This window comes from Actinia tenebrosa, unplaced genomic scaffold (assembly GCF_029948245.1).
Source record: "Actinia tenebrosa isolate PJP-AT-01 unplaced genomic scaffold, QUT_ActTen_1.0 PGA_scaffold0__85_contigs__length_37466705, whole genome shotgun sequence".
Taxonomy (NCBI): Eukaryota; Metazoa; Cnidaria; class Anthozoa; order Actiniaria; family Actiniidae; genus Actinia; species Actinia tenebrosa.
The window spans coordinates 34,497,516-34,503,504 of record NW_028292569.1 but is presented as its reverse complement, the minus strand read 5'-3'; the positions used below and the strand labels follow the sequence as shown (position 1 = coordinate 34,503,504).

General features: G+C 35.5%; 1 protein-coding gene across 1 annotated transcript in view; it reads left to right on the top strand.

Annotated features, from left to right (window-relative positions):
• Nucleotides 1–5,989, top strand: part of LOC116292117 (fibroblast growth factor receptor 3) — a 38,814-nt gene that overhangs the window by 438 nt on the left and 32,387 nt on the right. The gene's annotated exons all lie outside the window — the stretch shown is intronic.

The window sequence follows — 5,989 nt, the reverse complement described above, 5'->3', positions numbered from 1 at the left end:
TAATCTCATGACACCCTGCGGTCGAGAGGTAACAGCGCACACGTGTAATGTTTGATAGTCTCGATCAAAGGAAGAGCTTTTATAGCAATCAATTAAGTGGACAATTGATGTGGCTGGTGACGCTTCAGATAAATACCATCACATACCACTTAGAGTGTTTTGTATTTAATGCATTTCAGATTTTTCCCTAAACCTATGAAGAATAGTTCCATCGGAAATTATTGAAAAGGGGGAAGTTTTTTTTTTTTTTTTTTTTTTTTTGTTATATAGGCTAGTGAAAACTTTATGAAGAGAATAAAACGTATCATTTAGTCTGGTTGTAAAACTGAGGGAGCTCCAATTAACAGCATGTTTATATAGCCGTTCCACTGCTTCGTTTTAGGGGACGAGGTCAGGTGACCTAGTAGCGCAAATGCCAAATGAAAATAAATGATAAAATAAGTAATGACAGCTCGATATTAGTGAGAAAACGATGTTTCAGCTCATCATATAAATTATTATATAAACATTAGGGTTTTACTGGGAAATACTGTCGCCACTCGTATTTTTCATTTTTCATGACGTCTTTTCCAATGTTTTCGACAATTTTATGTTTCTGAATGCATCTATAATTAAAAGAAAATTACACGGTGGCGAGAAGATATGGAGTTTGATCTTCTCGTGTTGAAAAATATTTTACTTGTTCGCTGCTCTCACTCGTAAACTTTCACCACTTCACATTTTTGCATCACTGTCATGCATATTGTATCCTCTATATACAGAAGAAATAGCATCTCGATAGATTTCATAAAGATATGTGTTTCACGAAAGACGCCGAAAGTGAGGCAGGCGGTCAGCTTTTCAGTTGCACATTCAAAAGAAAGTTTGGAAATAGACTAGTGCGTTCACAAGAACTCGATTATCCCTCCATCTTGTTTTCTATCTATATAGCATTAGCTTTATTATTAACTAAGGTTGTTTTGGCCCACACGAAGGTGTACACACGGCAATATTTACATAACGTTTAAGATAAGGAAGCTGTGACAGTACAGCAAGAATATTCTGTATTCCTAACGGCACTTTGTGTAAACAATATGACTGCACGATATAAAGGCGGGTTTTAGGATTAGAGTTGTGCGTATAAAGTACCAATGGTCCAAAGGTCGTTTCTCAAATGGGAACCTTATCAAACTAAAATTCTTAAAATCGTTAAAATGTTTCTAATGTTTAGCAAGCTGTTGCGATAGAAAAAATGATAAAAACCAATCGAAGTGAAAACGTTAGCGTGAATACTGAACCAGCGATAGGGTTTCAATATTTCGACTCTCGTTGGGGTTCATTTTTCGCATTATTTTTTAGTTGTAAGGAAAACCGGGGGGAAAGGGCAAAATTTCTTAGGCACAACTGAACTCTTATTTCCTAATAACTAGTAATTTAGAAGACATTTTAGTTGATCATTATCATATTAGACAGTTTCAATATGAATAGTCTGGGTAGATTGTCAGTCTTAGTAATGTGTTTTGACTCTGCGGATTCCATGGGGTTGGTTGACGTCGGAAGTGATATTTCATATTTCATTAATTATCTTCAGCTCCATTGATTCAATGCTAATTCAAATATAACAGCAGTTGAATGTTTTAAGGTTGATGTTATCTCCAAGGGATCTTTTTTAGTTGGCCGTTCATAGTATCATCGTCTTCTCTTTAAACCTTGTGTTTTTTTACCTAGCTTAATGTTTCATCTCAAATTGAAATGTTTGTTGTGTGTTTTTATCGCTTCTCTATTTGATGGTCTACAAGAGATATTAGTAAACTCGAGTAATATATTATAAACCATGCAATGTATAATTTATTTACTTACATAATTTTATCCATGACAAGTCTAAGCTATCATGGAAGGGGTAAGCACAACAGAGCTTATTATTATCACCACCACAACCATTTAATCATTTAATTCATTGCCATCATCATCATCATCATCATCATCATCAAGTATCATGATTCTCATCCTCATCGTCGTATCACCATCATCCGCATCATATTGTATCACCATCAACGGCATCATCGTCATCGTCATCAACATATCATAATAGTCATCAGCATCAGCTTCATCATCATATATCAACATCGTCTGCATCATCATCATGTATCATCCTCATCATTGTCATCAACATATATCAACATCACCATCATCATATGCCATCATTATCATCATGTATTATCATTATCAAAATCATGTATCGTCATTATCAACATCATTGTCATCATAATCAGTATCATCATCATCCCCCTCATGTATCATCATCATCTTTGTCACTACCATCACCATTCAACATTTAAAAGAAAAGATTTCTAACAGAGACGAGCATGCACTTTTACTAAGACGAAAAACCCCGTAGAACCTTCCAGAAGGGAACATTCCAAGTATATTCTTCGCTTTGGATTTTCTTCGGTTCATTTGAGCCAATTCATCGCCTAAATCTAGATCTAAAATAATTGTTTGTCTGTCAGTGTGATATAATAACTCCCAGCTGCAGCTCAGGCATCGAAACCTCCACCAAAGCCACCACCTTTTGTATTAAGCTTTCCGTGTCTACTGAAAATATGAGTCCCCTGGAGCTACCTTATTACTATTGCGCGTTACTATGGCAACAGTCTCTCTTACAAACAAAGCTATTAAACGAAGGGAAGATCCGAAACATGTGGCCTAAAGTGCTTTGATGCCATACTGTCATGTTCTACGTCAAACTAGGCGAAAATAGTCACTTTTCAATGAGTTTTTCTATTTCCTGTGATTTTTAAAGAATGACCACAAGCATGTTGCTGGATGGAACAGACTTTGAGATTGAGGCGTAGCTTGTCATTTCTCTTGTGTCGTCGGCAAACCACTGTGAATTAACCACAGGTTCCCGCGAGGGCCATCTCGCTGTGGCTTTGCGATCGCTAGCAATATAATTTTGTGTTTTGAAGAAATGCTTTGCAAATTTACGATTCATATATTCGAGAATTTACTAGATATCGAATGAGATGAAGAATACTCCTCTCCTGCTGATTCCCGCGTGACACAAGTTTTGAAGATTTAAACTTTCTATCTAATGTCTGGCCGTTCGGATAATATTAAATTTGCCAATTGTAGTGCAGAATGCTTAGCATTGGCGATCAGAAAGAACGTTTTCGTATTCTTTGATATAGTGAATGGAGGTAGATGATAAGAAGAGATAACTAGTTAAAAACTAGTGTGAGCTGCGTCGGTGTTTCTAATGAAACAGTCATGATAAAAGGGTAAATTATACACCTTTGAAAAGATGAAAAAACTTACTTACGTTTCAGACGCTAGTCCTTCGTCGGAGTGAAAGAAGGTATATAGCCAGAGGACCATTTACAAGGAAATTTATTAAGTGCTACTCAGTGATTATCAACCTCCACCTGCGCCCACACTTGTACTTGGATGCACCATCTGTTAATTACTCTTACTATCAATAATACTATCCATTTTCTTCCCTCCTTCACATATTAAATTAATCTGGTTACATTTAATACACTTGCTATCCATACGCCAACACATCCCACTTGATCTCACTGCCATTTATCACTTACCTTCATCAAAATTCACCGATCCACCCATGTCCACCACCCACACTTATCCCATCTAAGAAGTTATCTTTTACTACCTCCGTCTACCATCATCCCGGACTATCATGTGCTATTATCCATTGTTTAACACTCACACTATCACTACTATCCAATAATCGCCCGGCAATCCTAACCATTCGAGATTTTTGATGTTATGGAATGATTACCTTGGGCTGTACTTGACAAGACGGTTTAGAAGGAAAATTTCTCCAATTCTTAAAGAACAATGTCTTGCGTCCGTCGACAGCTGCATGATATCTCTTGATTACTATATTTTGGCTTTTATGATTAAGGTTTTAAACAGGAAAAATAAAACTGTCTATCGGCCTGGAAGAGACACAGTATGCATGGCGCTGGCTATGACATGCTTAGGCTGAAACTATATCTTTAGATAACAAGTACGAAAATACTCCACCAATGAAGGATGAAATGTTTATCGGGATTTGATGATTAGCATCATGGTTGTCACTCATTGTTGTCACTCTGCTGATGAATTCTGTTGTTCAAATGTATAAACAGATCCAGAAAGAGTTCGGTACCGAGGTATATTATCTGGACACAAAACACCATATGCTTGCTTATCCTGAAGTACAAGAGTAGACACACTTAAACGACACTTTAATTGCCAAATTAATCTATTATTATCAAGACGGCCAAATGGAAATTTTAAACCTTCAAAACTCGTGTTACGCGGGAATCAGACTCGATATATAGGTCAGGTTTCCTTTCCCTTTCATTCCCATTCTATATATTCCTAAGTGTCTCACAGGGATATGCGAACGGATCCATTGGATAATCAACTGATTTGATCACTTTTTTAAATTTAATGTTTATTTTAATTTTAATTACCCAACCATATATTAGACCACTTTCATGTAATGGATTTTTTTAAGTATAGGAAATCGCACGATTTCGAGTACAACAGACGGAATATATAGGTACGAGTAAAGGCTCGTCAAATTTTGAAAACTTTCAGAAACATAACGAGTATCTATAAATTTAGAATCGTACGAGAAAGTCGTGCGATTTTTTTGTTTATGATGTTCAACTGCACGCACCGGCTCAAATTTTCACTCGCGCAGCAGAGGACGGATGGAACAGACATTTTTCGATTTCTTTTTTCTTTCGTTATAATATTCTGTTTTCTAATTTCGTTTTCTTTCGTTTTCTTTTCCTTTCGCGGTTTCTTTCTTTTCTTTCTTTCTTTTTTCTTTTGAATTAAATTAGTATTTTTTTGCAACACGAAACTAAAAGATACATGTATCTTAACTGACTTCTAATTATTTTACTTCCTCAATTCGTATTTTTCTTTCCGCTTATTTACGCAAAAGTGGTTGTCAGTCAAGAGTTATCAGTCAAAAGTAATTTGATAACACGAAACTCTTCTACAAACCTATGATTCTTGGGGATTACAATTAGAGAATTATTGCATTGGAATTATACTAAACAAGTATTAATGATACCCTGGAAGAAGGATCGTAAAAGTTCCTCCTCCTCCGCTTTGGAGAAGATTAAGGTACTTTCCTTGCTATTAATTAACCGTGGATCAATTTTAGTTTCTTCCATCAATAAACGGCGCGTCAGTTCAGCGGGTTCCTTAATGCGTCTGTTTATTCCCTCTTCATTTTTCCTTGTTGGAAATCCCCCGTCGTTAATCAAAATTAAAATTTCAATATTGCAATACAAACTTCCACTACCCTCGAGAGTCATCAGTAAAATTGAAGGATCCAAAAAATTACGACTTATCCATATTCCTCAGATCGATATGGCTATACTATGATGCCAGCTTTGCTGCCATTCATATTATTGGATAATATTATAATATTATTTTCACCTTCCAAAATGTAGTACCATCATGAAATAACGCTTCGATTAAGTTCCAATTTTATCGTTATTAATTCGCATAGATCCCGATCATAATTATTTAAAAACAAACTCTTTAAATTCTCATTAATTGTACTTCAAAACTGGAAAGAAATTGTACATGTATTCTATTAAGATCAGACTATTTTTCATCTTCTATACTGTTAAATCCACAAACACACATAAAAGAAATATATATATGACTGTATATGATTATCAATCTAAACTTTTTTATTATTTGTATATATATTATTTATATATATATATATTTCGGAGGCCCACCAGTTTTCAAGCATGAGTTACCTTTACTCGTAAAACACAAGCATTTTCACTCCTATTTGTGCAAACACCTTTAGTCGATTTGAAGTCTTATAAAAGCTTTTAGGAATTCTCACTTACCACGGAAATGCTTTAACTGCGAGAGCCAGCCACAAAAAAGCAGTGAATAGACTTGCAGATGGTTTACGATGTGGGTCGCCTCTAGAGTCCCTGCATCTAGTAGCATATGGTATACT